General features: G+C 37.3%; 1 long non-coding RNA gene across 1 annotated transcript in view; it reads left to right on the plus strand.

Moving 5' to 3' along the window:
* Positions 1-14703, plus strand: part of LOC142834792 (uncharacterized) — a 263884-nt gene that overhangs the window by 194865 nt on the left and 54316 nt on the right. The window lies entirely within an intron of this gene.

The following is a 14703-nucleotide window of genomic DNA, read 5'->3' on the forward strand; positions in this document are numbered from 1 at the left end:
AGGCATCAAGACATCGTTCAGGGCAAAGGCTATGTCTATTTCTTCATGATTCAGATACACCTAGTCCAGAAACACCCAACGTATTCTGGTGCTGGCTTTGAAAAGAGCTGGAAGGATTCCACGTAACATGCAATAATCCCTTGAGGGCTGGGTTGTTTTACCAGCTGCTTAGTCACCCTTTGAAAATAGCCCTCTACAGTCACCAGTAATCTCCATCTAATCTAGATGACTACGAGATCAATTTATTTCAGTCCTCATTCTCCATATTTGAATGACATTGCTTGTAACTAACTCCTACAGCTTCTCATTTCGCCTCTCTTTTTCCATACCGTCTCTTAAAAATGGACACGTCTATAGAATTTTTTCTTTGTACTTGTCTTAGTTAGGGTTTCTGTTACTGTGAAGAGACACCATGACCATGGCAACTCTTGCAAAGAAAACATTTTGTTGGTGTGGCTTGCTTACAGTTCAGAGGTTCATTCCATTGTCATCATGGCAGGGAGCATGGTGGGGAGCATGAGGTATGCAGGCAGACGTGGTACCTTGGCCAGAAAGCAACAGGAAATGGACTGAGTGTCACACTGAATGAATCTTAGAAGACCTCAAAGCCTACCTCCACAGTGACATATTTCCTTCAATAAGGCCATACCTCCCAATGGTGTCACTCCCCATGAGCTTATGGGTACCAGTTTCATTCAAACTACCACATTACTCCTTTGAAATAAAGAAAATAAGCATTGCTATGTAGGTAATATGAGGTAGGAGAAGAGATAGTGTAATAGAGACTCAGACAAGACAGATATTTGCTAGTATCTGTTATCAAGAGTGGTGAGAAAGGAAATCAGAACAAGGATGGGAGTTATACTGTATGAAGCCTGCTTAAATCCCCAAATGATTGTGTTCCCCATCCAATCTTTGACTGTTCTTAGAGAAGTATTTTATAGACAAAGGTAGCCAAAGAAAACTAGATGGGTAAAGCATTTGTGTGCCAGCTGTCTTTTTAGGAGGATCATGTGAACTGCTTTATTGATATTTCCAAACACATCCCATTGGCAAGAAGTTTATCACCCACTGTCTGTTACCTTCTCATTGCTGAGACAAAATACACTGAGAAAAGAATCCTGAAGGAGACAGGGTTTGTTTTCACTTAGCGTTCCAGAGGACTGTAGTCCTTTGTGGTGGTAAAGAGGAGCCGAAGGCAGGAAAAGGGCCATAACGGGAGAAGGATGTTGTCTGGTCACATTGCATCCACACTTGGAAAGCTAAGAGTGAACAGGAAGTGAGGCTGGACCATAAAACCCTAAATCTGCTGCTCAGTAACTCACTTTCTTCCACAAGGCTCCACCTCATAAAGGTGCCACAGTCTTATAAAATAGCACCACTAGCTGGAAATCCAACACATGAACCTATGAAGGCAGTCACATTGAAACACAGCACCAGACTTGACTGTCACGCAAGGTAGGTTAGAACATGCAGTTTTCACTGTTAATATCTACGCATCCATGTAATTTCATTACTGTGGAAGAGGAAAGCAGCCAGGAATGGTGGTGCATGCCATTATTTCCAGCATTTGGAAGGCAGAGGCAGGGAGATTTCTGAAGTTGAAGCCAGCCTGGTTTAGTTCCAAATCATCAATGCTACATATTGAGATGTTGTCCCTGTCAAAAAAGGAGAAGGGAGAAGAGAGGGAGGTGGAGAAGAAAAGGAAGGGGAAGGGAAGGAGGATATTTTCTTCCAGAAATTTTACCTTTTGATTATATTATGTATATGAAGATATTTTCCTCATGATACTAAAATTTTGTTAAGAAACAAAATTTTACTTTGCTCTCCTATCAGCTAACTATTAAGGTACTTTTCATTCATTTTTTAACCAATATTCTATAGTGATAGTTCTGACCACAAGTTTCCAAATGCAATGTATGTGCCTCTATGGTATCTACTATAGATTTTTTCTCTATCATCTTTTTTGTACCAATAATATATATTATAAGTATATATTATGTAAATAGTATATATAAATTATATGTTATAAATTTATGTAAGTATTATAATATAAATATATGGTGTGAGAAGGCCTTCTGTATATATGTTACTTTTATTGGTTAATGAATAAAGAAGCTGTCTTGGCCTGTGATAGGGTAAAGTAGAGCTAGGCAAGGGGGAAGGGTGTAGGAGGGGAAGCAAACTGAAGGCTGGGAGAAAGAAGGTGGAGTCATAAGATGCCATGTAGTTACCAGAGGGGAAAGATGTGAGCTGTCAGCTCGAACTTTGTGATAAAATATATAATTATTGAAATGGGTTAATTCTAGATGTAAGAGCTAGCTGGCAAATAGGCTTAAGCTATTGGCCAAAGACTATTGCAAATAATATAGTTTGTGTAATTATTTCAGGAGTCTGGGTGGCTGGGAAACAAACAAGCAGCCTCCTACAGCAAATATATTATATTATATTTCTGATCCAATAATTTATATGTCATATATAGTATATATGTCTGTATTTACATGTGTATATGCATGCATATATGAAACATGTATATATTATATATTATTTATACATGCAATTTTCTCAACACGATTAAAAGATATTATCCACTAACTTCTTATAATATTATTTAATTAAGTATTCACTAAATGTAATCAGTTACCAAAGTATATGGGTTAGTCAATAAATTCAGGTTTAGAGATTAAAAAAGGGGAAATTACAATGTTTGTTCAAAGAAAGACAGAGCTGAGATATGAAAGACATGATCTCCTAAAGCCATCATTTCAGCACACAAAGAAAGAGGGAGAGAGAGAGAAACAGAGAGAGAGAGAGAGAGAGAGAGAGAGAGAGAGAGAGAGAGAGAGAGAGAAAGGGGAGAGGAAGAGGGAGAGAGAGAGAGAGAATTTATTATTTTGGTAACTCTTGAGATTTTATCACCCTTTGGTATTGAGCTATACGATGCCAGTTTCCTATATATTAAAATGAATACTGTAGTTTTGGGATGAGCTTTGTTACATTGTTACAGTTAATTATGCTTCTGCTTTATTCATTTATACTTATCTACCAGGGACATCTTGATTATTATTGGTAGTTGTCTCTTTTGTATATGTTTAAGAATACACTTCTCAAGATCAAAGGAAGAAGTCTTTTAGCATTTCAGTTTGATTTTGTAAAATTTATCATTATTTTGTGGGATAATTGACATATATAATATAATATATAATATTAACATATAATAATATGTATAATATATACATATACATGTATAATAATATACATATACATATATAATAATATACATATTATTATATAATATATAATAATATTATATAATTGTAATTAATATAATATATTCACATGTGTATATATATATATATATATATATATATATATATATATATATATATTTTACTGGTACTGACTGAGAATGATAGTAGAGAATGAAAACCTTTGTTATTCCTCTATGAGTTTTGAAGACTGTTAGTTTTATTTTATCCATGATCTACTAGAAATTATAGTAGAAGGATCCACCCCCATAAATAAATAACCTCTTATATTGCTGAAAGTTTTCTTAGGGAACATTATCTAATCTGAACAATGTCACGTTCAACTCTATGTTCATGAGTGATTCTGAAACCTCCTCATGCAGAACCGAATCCACATCTGCTTTCCATTGCTATGGACCCTTGGAAACATGAATGAGCCACTCACATATTTCATTAGCTGTTAAGGCAAAAGATAAGGAACAACTTATCTTCTTTCACAAATTGATTTTCCTGTCAAACTCTGTTTTATTATTATAACATGTCGACATTATTCTTAGATTTTAGCACATCAGTGTTGAAAATACTGTAGAAGATAAGAATTGTCTGCCACTGGCTCCTCTGTCTGCCCCATAACATATATTATAAATTATCATTTCTAAGTTCTACATAAAATTCCAGGCCCTAGCCACCTCACTTAGGATTAATTCAAGAAAATTTCAAAACTACTAATATCTACTGCTCATCTGGTTTGTCAGTGGTAATGTATAAGATGCTACAGGTTCTATAAGAGGCAAGTGTTATTTGACATTTTCCCTAAGATTTTTTTGTTTTACCCACCAAACTTCAGAAACCCTGGAACAGCCTCTCCATACATGCAATCATCCCTCACCACATCAATGACCACTGGATTCTTGGCCCAGACTGCTCCTGGAAAGGTGAGTGTTTGGGTTACCAGATGAAGGGCTCTGCTCTCTATGCCCTAGCCCTGGGAGGCACATCCTGTGCCTTACCACCACCCACCAAACTACAGAGACTCCAGAGCAGCCTTCCCACAAACACAACCATTCCCGTACCACATCTGTGACCACTGGAGTCTTGGCCCTAACTGCTCATGGAGAGAGCCTTGACCCCGCCTACACTCAGAGGAGCCCCAGAACTATATCAGTATCCACTAGAGGCATAGACCTGCCTGCGCCTGGAGGAAGAATGATCACCTAAGTCAGAGGCCCCACCTTCACAAATTGGAGGAAGAGGGACCCTCTGAAGTATAAGCCTTTACTGTCCCCACTGGAAAAAGAAGGGCATATGGCACTAGAACCTATAACCAGAAGACCTGAACATGCTAACCCAGAAGAAGCAGAAGAAAATGATCCTAGATAAAATATTCTGAAGATGATAGAGACACTTAAAGGAAAAGTGGAGTAAAAGACAAACAAAAAATTGGAAGAAATCAATAAATCTCTTAAAGCCAAGAAAACAAAACAAAACAAAAAAAACAAACAAAAACAAACGAACAAAAAAAATCAAACAGGTGAAGGAAATAGCTCAAATAGTTTAAGACTTGAAAATTGAAATAGAGTCAGTAAAGAAAACACAAACCAAGGGAATTTTGGAAATGGAAAATCTGGGTAAATGAACAAGAACTACAGATGCAAGCATAACCAACAGATTACAAGAGACAGAAAAGAGAATTTCAGGAGTTGAGGATACAATAGGGGAAATAGATTCATTTGCCAAAAATGTTAAATTCAACAGATCCTTTTTATCTTCACTGACTGTCCAAAATAGATGATAGAATATAATATTAATATATAACATAATGTCGAATAAATGAAGTGCATTTATAATAAGTTTAATACAGAATAAATAGTTGTATTTTTATAAAAAGTCAACCCTCCGAATGACATTGCTTTGTGGTTACTCAGCTAAATTGCAATATCTGCCTGGAAGATCTGTTTGTCCTTCGACAGGATAATGTGTGAATGTAAACACAGAAGTGATCAGGCACTAAGGGAGCCTGGAGTAGCAGCTTGGTATTTTACAGTACAGCTCACTTTTAAATTACCCAATATAGAATTTTATGTGAAGTCCTTATTGCATTTTGAAGCTTGTTAATAAGAAGAGCAGTGGCCTGAGTCATCAGAATATGCAATTCTGTACTATCAGTCTCCTGTGAACCACCACCTTGGGTGATCCCACATCATCCTTCCTTATTACAAATGAAAAGGCTGAGTTAATTTTGCTAAGGTTTCTTCCTGCTGTAATTTTCTTTGTTTGACATCAAGTCTGCATGATCTCTGGTCCATAACTGAAGGCAATAACCATGCTTGCTATTATTCAAGCTAAGTTATATTTCCTGTGTTGAAATGAAATGCAAGACCAATGTGTTCAGACATCTTTTTAGCTAAGAATTTGTCTTTCTGTGGGATTTCAAACTTTTAAATATCAGTGTGGTAGTTTTAAAAGAAAATGGCCCCCCAAAAGAGTGCCACTATTAGAAAGTGTGGTCTTGTTGGAGGAAGTGTGTCACCGTGCGGGCAGGCTTTAAGGTCTCTTTTGCTCAAGCTTTCCCCACTGTGACTGTCAGTCAACTTCCTGTTGCCTGATGTAGGACTCTCAGCTATTTCTCCAGAACCATATCTACCTGTACGTCATGCATGCAGTCATGATAATAATGGATTGAATCCCTGAAATTAAAATTAAACTTTTTCTTTGCAAGAGTTATCATGGTTATGGTGTCTGTTCACAGCAATGAAAACCCTAACTAAGACAACTGAATAAAAGAAAATCAAATAGATTTTAAACCATTCAATCCAAACTAAACACAACACAGAGTAGTGCTTGGCCCTTGAGCTGACAGTACAAGCTTTAAAGTTTTCTTTTCATTCTCAATGATTTTGGTTCTGGTCAATAAACACCATTTTTTTTCTGTCGACTAATGTAGATTAAATATCCTAACATGAAATGATAGCTGTGGTATGGGAAAAATTCTGTTCTTTATCAAATTTCATTCAAATTTCCAAGGAATGGCATGACAAAATTATTTTAAAGAAGTAGTAAGTGGAAAATTACTTTGTTATCATGGAGAAGAAAAGAGAATTCTGCAGAAACTTTGAGGCCCATTCTCATATTCAGCCAAAGAGTAGATGCAAGTAGACTTGATAAGGGATGAATGCTGTTTTATATTTAACTCAATGATAGTCCTTCTAAGTTTTATGCCTGGTGAGGTCATTTCAACTTCATTAAAATTTAATTGAGTAAGAATGGCATAGCAGAAACATCATATGGCCATTGGAATCAAACTTGGATCTGATTCTAATTTCAGTCATTGACTGGGTAACTGTAAAGTTATCTATCTTGTCTGTGCCTTATATAACTCTTTTGCAAAAGAGATGGTATTTACAATGGATTTTATGAGGTGCATAAGTAAGACATAGTAATAATTCATGTAACATATATATCACATAAAATGGTACATACACTTCAACTAAATTTGCCATATTTTATGGAGACCCAATTATATGATACTTTGTACCCTAGTAGAAAACAAACACAAAGCAAACATGGCTGCTTCTCCCACAGTTTTTATTCTCTAGTTGGGAGAAATAAGACATAATCATATATGGCTAGTATTTGTGTCACAGTGTAGTGCATACCAACCCACAGAAAACATGAGAGCTTACTCAAAGATGAGTTTTCCATTGCTTTTTCCTGAACACTTTTATTGCAGTTGATAAGTGTTAGAGTCTTGTCTATTGCAATAGGAAGAGAGTGCTTTTGAAGAGATATTAATAGAGACTTTCCCAAAACACAAAGTACGAGAAAATGTATATTTCCTAAAAGGTATACAATATATAGTAAAGAGATTGATAAAAAATAATAATACAGGAAATAAAATATTTAAAGTAAAGAGTTTGGAAATGTAATGACAGCAGAGGTGTACTGCGTTCTTTCACATCATCAGGTTTCAATAAAGTAATCAAGTCTTAAAAAAATATGGGGAGCAGAAACTTGACATATACTTGTTATTTGCAGAATTTGATCATTTTCCAAAGGCTGTAGGGTGGTGCTCCTTGGGTATGATGTAGCCTTGCAGGAGTGATCCTAATGAAGGCATTTCTCTAAAGAATATCATATGACCCTTTCCTCTTCTTCTCTTCTTGTCTCTTTGCAATGAGGTAAAGAGTTTTGACCTATGGTGCAGTCTTGCTGGGATTTGTTTCATTTCAACCCCACTAAAGGGTACTGTTGCTGGGCAGTTGTGGTGCATGCCTTTAATTCCAGCCCTCAGGAGGCAGAAGCAGGCATATCTCTGTGAGTTTATGGCTAGTCTGGTCTACAAGAGCTAGTTCCAGGACAGGCTCTAAAACTACAGAGAAATCCCGTCTTGGGGGAGAATAAAATAAAATAAAAGAGTACTGATGACCACAGTGTCTCACCTCTAACCATGAGCTCATACAAACCTTTTATATTTATTTCTGTTACCCCAATGATGAAAATGTAACCAATGAACCATTTTCTGAAAACATCTAGAATTCCCAACTGGATAAAATCCACTATAAGGCACAACAAAGCATAGAAGAGTGATTTGAAGTATTTTTTCTTTTAATGGGCATGTGGCTTGTGTTGAGGAAAGCATGGGTTTAATGGAGACTCACAGAAGAAAGATAGGACTGGGTAAGAATTTATAAAATTTATAAAAACTTAAAACCAGAAAGACAGAAATTCCTCCCTCAAGAAGTTGAAAAAGAACCACCTACCTTAGCTCCCACTTTTATAGCAAATGCCAAGCATGGCTGACTTTATTTCTCCATTTATGCAGAGATATTAATAGGGTTGTAATACCTGACACATAATACCAGATACATAAAAATTGTACTGTAGTTCAAAAGGGTAAGTCTGTCTTTTGTAAGGTAGGAGGAAAATTTAGAAGTATTGTTATCCTTATTATCATGATTCAAGAGGTTGTCACAGCTATGAAATTTGAGTGAGCACTTGTAAATGGGGGATATTCTGCGAGTAAGAAAGATTTCATAGAATTGTACAAAATGCTTAATTAGGAGGAAGCTGCAGAGATTTGATTGAACACTGTAAAGCTGAATAATAATGTTGGAAATGGAACATTTCTCTGAGATGCTAAGGGAGTACTGAAGTACAATTCTTATATGAAAAAAAAAGATAAAAGAGAAGATCAAACACAGATTTAAAGAAAAAAATTACACACATAATATGGAAATTTGTAGAAGGACATAACTGGAAAGAGTAGGGGAAAAAGTAAAATGAAATGATCTGAATGGACCTGTCTTTATCTGAAAAGAATAATTGGTTATTTATTTAAATTTGATGGAAATACATTAGAACCTACTTTAATACTGAAACATTTAAAATCGAAGATGAAGTAAACTGGAAAATTTTAGAGCTAACTGAAACAGGTTGCATAGAAAAAATAGCTAAGAAAAGACTGATATCAATTTCCTTCAAACTAACAGAGCCAATAAGGATAGAGGATGAAAAGAGGTGGCACTGGAAGGTTAAATATTGTTATGAAGGAGTCCTCTAGATGACAAAATTGCCACAGATAAGTTTGGAGAAAGAAAAAATATTTAAGACAGGTGCTTAGAGAGCATGGAATGAGTGCATACTTCTGAACAAACTTGTTAGAACAACATTATGTGAAGATAATTGAAAATTTAAACGAAGCCATCAAAAATAGAACAAAAATTTGGTCTTGATAGGTAAAGCTATTTGAGCATTATTATTACTATTACTATTATTATTACTATTTTTATTATTATGTAACATTGTATAGTTAAAATAACCTTTAAAAGGTAGGTTACAAGAGGTCATAAATGTGCTATGGAGATCAGATTATTGTAACAAAAATTGGAAATTTCTTAAGGAAACAAGAATAGGAAATTAGCATTCCACTGGAAATGAATACACCCTTTTCACTCTTACTAATATCTAGAGGAACTGGGCTCTAGTATGTTTTTGTAAGATAGGAGCTATGTTATTCACTACTGCTCATAACAAAACATGATGCAAAGTTTTGAAGCCAATGAAGAAGAAAAAATGTAACAGAATGAATGCCTTGATATGGTGATTAAATGAAAGAAGCAATAACTAACTACACATGCTAAAAATGTCTGCAGTGGTAGCTCTATGTTGTAGTTGCAGGCCTGCTTGTTAACATATATATATATATATATGTTAACATATATATATATATGTATATATATACATGTCTACATCTGTCATAATTTTTATAACCAAGTACTAAGTATACTATAAAAACAAATAATTATATTTTCATTCAGGGTCACAAATGATATTGAATATGTAAAATTATTTTAAAGATGGGGGAAATGCCACTATTGGATAAATAAAAAAAGAACCAAGATGTTTCTACTTTTGTAAGTTAGTCCATGTATAAAGAGACAAAAATGCTTTTGTGAACAGTGACAAAGGATTGAGGTTTATACGTTTTTTTTTTCTGTAAATTTTCTAGAATTACCTAATGTTACTAAAGTGTTGACAAAAACAATAGACAAGGGATAGATGCAGTGGAGGAGTCGGTGGAGGTGAGGCCTGTAAAGAATGACCATCAGGCTAAAGGGTTTGCATAGCTTCCTTAGTGGATTAATGAATGGGGAGCCACAAAAGTAGGGAAGTGATGCAAACAGCTTTGTATTTTGAGAAAATTTAGAGAGCAGTGTTATTGTTTAGGTTGGATTCAGATGGCTAATTGACTGGAATTCATTGTAATGGTCTAGACAGGAAACACATCTTGGCAGCAGGAAGAGAAAAGAGGAGAGACATTTGATGTGACAGAGAGAAACAGTTTAGAGAGGGGACTTGGGGTCAACATGCGGTGTCAGAGAGTAGAGGAGCAAAGAAGCTGAAGAGACATGGGGCATTGTTAGCAGAAAACGTTACTTTAAATAAGGGCAGGTTAATGATACTTTAAATATAATGATATCATATCTTTGGAGGTTTCATGGAACAATGGCTAGAGATCTGAACTTACGTTTTAACTGGATTCACCTAGGATATCCTCCAACAGACCTGTAGATTGTATTGATTGATCCTACACTTCCTTTAGAGCACAAGGCAGGAAAACAAAGATTTTCCACTCCCTCACAGCAATGGCTAGACAATGACTCCTTCCTTCCTTGCCAATAGACTGTAAACACAGCTGTTGACACCATGTAGATCGGAGAGTTCCTGGGTGATCTTGGACATTTCTAGTCAGCATCGGTCTCGGGGTTTAGCAACTAAAGCCCGAGCTCTGTCCTCATCACTACAGGAGCCTGACTTCTTCCACGTCATTTAAGATTTTGTTGAGTGCTGGGTGGCGTGCCCCCTAAGCCTGGACATATTCCCATTTCTGCAGTGATGTGGAGCCTAAAACCAGTGCTCAGGGCTTGGTCAGCCTTCCTTACTAGCTTATGTTCTCAAGGAGAATTTATTCTCCTCTTTTGTTCCTCTTGATCTACATGAAGGACATGAAGGCTAAAAGTGTCTGCTTTAGAAGAGGAAGAGGGGTTCAGGTAATTTTTGTGACCTATTGCTCTTGCTTAAGGTTCTTTGTGGTAGTCAGAGGCAAGTACAGAAAAAGGTGGGGAGCCCGCAGTGTGAGGTCTGCAGGTAAACTCCTGAGACACCCACAGTACAAAGGGGGCATTCCACCAGGCAAGTGAAGCAGCCAGGGAGCATGGTAATGAAAGAGGACTTGAAATCTGAAAGTGTTTTAATATTTTGGTTTCTGGTGATAATATGCTAAGCATATTAGCTCATAAGCAGAAAATTAGGTACAGATTTTTTAACAGGGCTTCCTCCCAAACCACAATTAGAAACCCATTTAATGGCATCTTCCCATGCCTTTGTGACTCATGGCAGACTGAAATCACCGTTTCCTTTAGAAGTGGATTGATGAGAAACATAGAAAAGTGGAGATGTGTGACACTCTAGTCTAGTCCAGTTTTTCTTTTCTTTTTTCTTCTTTTACCTCTATTGGTGATGGTCCTAAGATGAAGATCGTTGCTCTTTGCTAGTTTCCAACCCACATTTCCTCTCATGTCTCTAGATAGTTATCACCCTGAGTTGCTTCCACAGGGCAGATCTAGCCCCTCACCTGAACTTCATACTCCTAATGTCCACTTTTACCTTTAATTTAGTGTCCACAGTAGGCTTGATCCAGGTAGGGCACAGTAGTCAGTATTCTTAGATGCTAGAACATAGTCATGGTGAATTACCAGACATTCCATTATAAACATAAACAATAAAGAAGTTCATCAAATAAGGAGGGTGTGAAGGGAAATCAAGGTGCAGATGACCTAAGTGTTCAAGTAAAGCCATCAACATCCCACTCCTGGATTTGCCAACTCTACCTTCTGTCCTTGGATAGCCCCACTCTTCTTGGATATCCGTGGACACTCTCGAGATTTATTGCAATATAAACACTTGGAATAATTCAAGCAGGTTTTTGTTTTTTGTAATAAACATAACAAAGACCCAATGTCGTCTGTTCTTAGGCTAATCCTTTTATTCATAAGACTCAAAAATTGGCAACACTAGATTTGGATCATGGTCACTGTTCATCTCATACAAACATGCTAAGACAGACTGTCAAGGTCACTCAGACAACTTTAGTAGGAATTGAACAACAAATCTTTTTTTTTTTTTTTTTTTTGGTTTTTCGAGACAGGGTTTCTCTGTGGTTTTGGAGCCTGTCCTGGAACTAGCTCTTGTAGACCAGGCTGGTCTCGAACTCACAAAGATCTGCCTGCCTCTGCCTCCCAAGTGCTGGGATTAAAGGCGTGCACCACCACCGCCCAGCTTCACAACAAATCTTTGTATGGTTTTCTTTCTTCACAGGTTCTCAGAGCAAACCCTATTCTAAATTTAAATGCCTAACACATACATAGTGATAGCCTACATGCGACCAACATTCTTGCTGAAAATATCTGCAAACCTCATGCTTACACCACCATAATTTATCTTTTTCTGATTAATTAGTTTTTATTTCTTTCCTTGTAGTCTGTCCTTCCTCACTCATTATAAATAATGCATTTCATTAACAATCTGTGGCTTTAGGTGCAAGAGTTTCCTCCTTCTGTTCACTAGATCAGTATTTCAGACTTTGGTAGTAACTACGCTATAGCTACTGCACCCATGAACTTACAGTGGCTGTGGTTATCTGCTTGAGACCTGCGCAAGATCAAACCAGGAAAAACTCTTGCATAGACAGAGAAGGAATTCACAAGGCTCTGCTCTTAACTGAGAAGCTGTTGGCAGTTGGTGGCTCCCGGGAGAGTGAGGGTCATTCTTCGGGGGGTATGGTCACTGGTAGGTTGTCCATGCTCCAGTAGATGGCCCTACACCCATGCACATATGGGCAGCATTAAATATACTTAATGGGTTATTTACAAAAATAAGAGGATGTGGGATGAAGAGGCAGATTCACAGGGAATTGGAATACATGGACCAATAAGAAGGGAGGTAGATATGATTCTAACTTACCAGGTACTTTAAATTCTCAAAGAAAAAAAATAAATTTATAAAATCCTCTCTTCTCTGGGGAGGCAAGGTAAAAAGCTTCATAGTTTACCCAGTTATCTTTGGTGTGTGGGTTAGTTAAAACATTTTAATGGACCTTCATAATCTCCCACAGACTCTGGGTCTCTAAACTTAGTTGATTCTTACCATGGGTGGAGTCATGCGTGAGAAAACATGCTATCATGTCCTCTGAATACTGCAAGTTCTTTTATTGCTCTGGTGCAGAGGATGCCCGAGATTGGTTTCCTGTGTTGCTTAGAAGGAGTTCTCTGAACATCAGCCATGGAGTTTATGTGGAAGTAGAATTACACTATGCACTGCATGTGACCTGGAGACCCTCGGCCCTACCTGCCTCCCAGACAATTTTGACTCCTGTATCCTGATGCATTGCATTGATACTTTCGTGGGAAATATGCACATGAAGGCAGAAAGAGTACAGGTTAACAATTCATTTTCTTTTTTTTTTTTAATTTTATGTATAGTTATGATTATCTTTTCTTTTTTTTTTTTTAGAGGTTCAAATTTGTTTTTTTTTTTAAATTTATTTATTTATTAAAGATTTCTGTCTCTTCCCCGCCACCGCCTCCCATTTCCCTCCCCCTCCCCCAAATAAGTCTCCCCCCCAGCCCGAAAAGCAATCAGGGTTCCCTGTCCTGTGGGAAGTCCAAGGAACCCCCACCTCCATCCAGGTCTAGTAAGTTGAGCATCCAAACTGCCTAGGCTCCCACAAAGCCAGTGCGTGCAATAGGATCAGAAACCCATTGCCATTGTTCTTGAGTTCTCAGTAGTCCTCATTGTCCGCTATGTTCAGAGAGACCGGTTTTATCCCAGGCTTTTCCAGACCCAGGCCAGCTGGCCTTGGTGAGTTCCCAATAGAACATCCCCATTGTCTCAATGTGTGGGTGCACCCCTCGCGGTCCTGAGTTCCATGCTCGTGCTCTCTCTCTTTCTGCTCCTGATTTGGACCTTGAGATTTCAGTCCTGTGCTCCAATTTGGGTCTCTGTCTCTGTCTCCTTTCATCGCTTGCTGAAGGTTAATATTCAGGAGGATGCCTATATGTTTTTCTTTGGGTTCTCCTTCTTATTTAGCTTCTCTAGGATCACTAATTATAAGCTCAATGTCCTTGGTTTATGGCTAGAAACCAAATATGAGTGAGTACATCCCATGTTCCTCTTTTTGGGTCTGGCTTACCTCACTCAGGATAGTGTTTTCTATTTCCATCCATTTGTATGCAAAATTCATGAAGTCCTTGTTTTTTATTGCTGAGTAGTACTCTAATATGTATAAATTCCATACTTTCTTCATCCATTCTTCCATTGAAGGGCATCTAGGTTGTTTCCAGGTTCTGGCTATCACAAACAATGTTGCTATGAACATTGTAGAGCATATACTTTTGTTGTATGATAAGGCCTCTCTTGGGTATATTCCCAAGAGTGGTATTGCTGGGTCCAGGGGTAAGTTGATCCCGAATTTCCTGAGAAACTGCCATACTGCCTTCCAAAGTGGTTGCACAAGTTTGCATTCCCACCAGCAATGGATGAGTGTACCCCTTTCTCCACAACCTCTCCAACAAAGGCTATCATTGGTATTTTTGATTTTAGCCATTCTGACAGGTGTAAGATGGTATCTTAAAGTTGTCTTGATTTGCATTTCCCTGATCGCTAAGGAAGTTGAGCATGACCTTAAGTGTCTTTTGGCCATTTGAAGTTCTTCTGTTGAGAATTCTCTGTTAAGCTCAATGCCCCATTTTATAATTGGGTTGATTAGCCTTTTACGGTCTAGTTTCCTGAGTTCTTTATATATTTTGGAGATCAGACCTTTGTCAGTTGCGGGGTTGGTGAAGATCTTCTCCCAGTTGGTGGGTTGCCTTTGTGTCTTAGTGACAGTGTCCTTTGC

The sequence above is a fragment of the Microtus pennsylvanicus genome, chromosome 14 (assembly GCF_037038515.1).
Source record: "Microtus pennsylvanicus isolate mMicPen1 chromosome 14, mMicPen1.hap1, whole genome shotgun sequence".
In the NCBI taxonomy this organism is placed as follows: Eukaryota; Metazoa; Chordata; class Mammalia; order Rodentia; family Cricetidae; genus Microtus; species Microtus pennsylvanicus.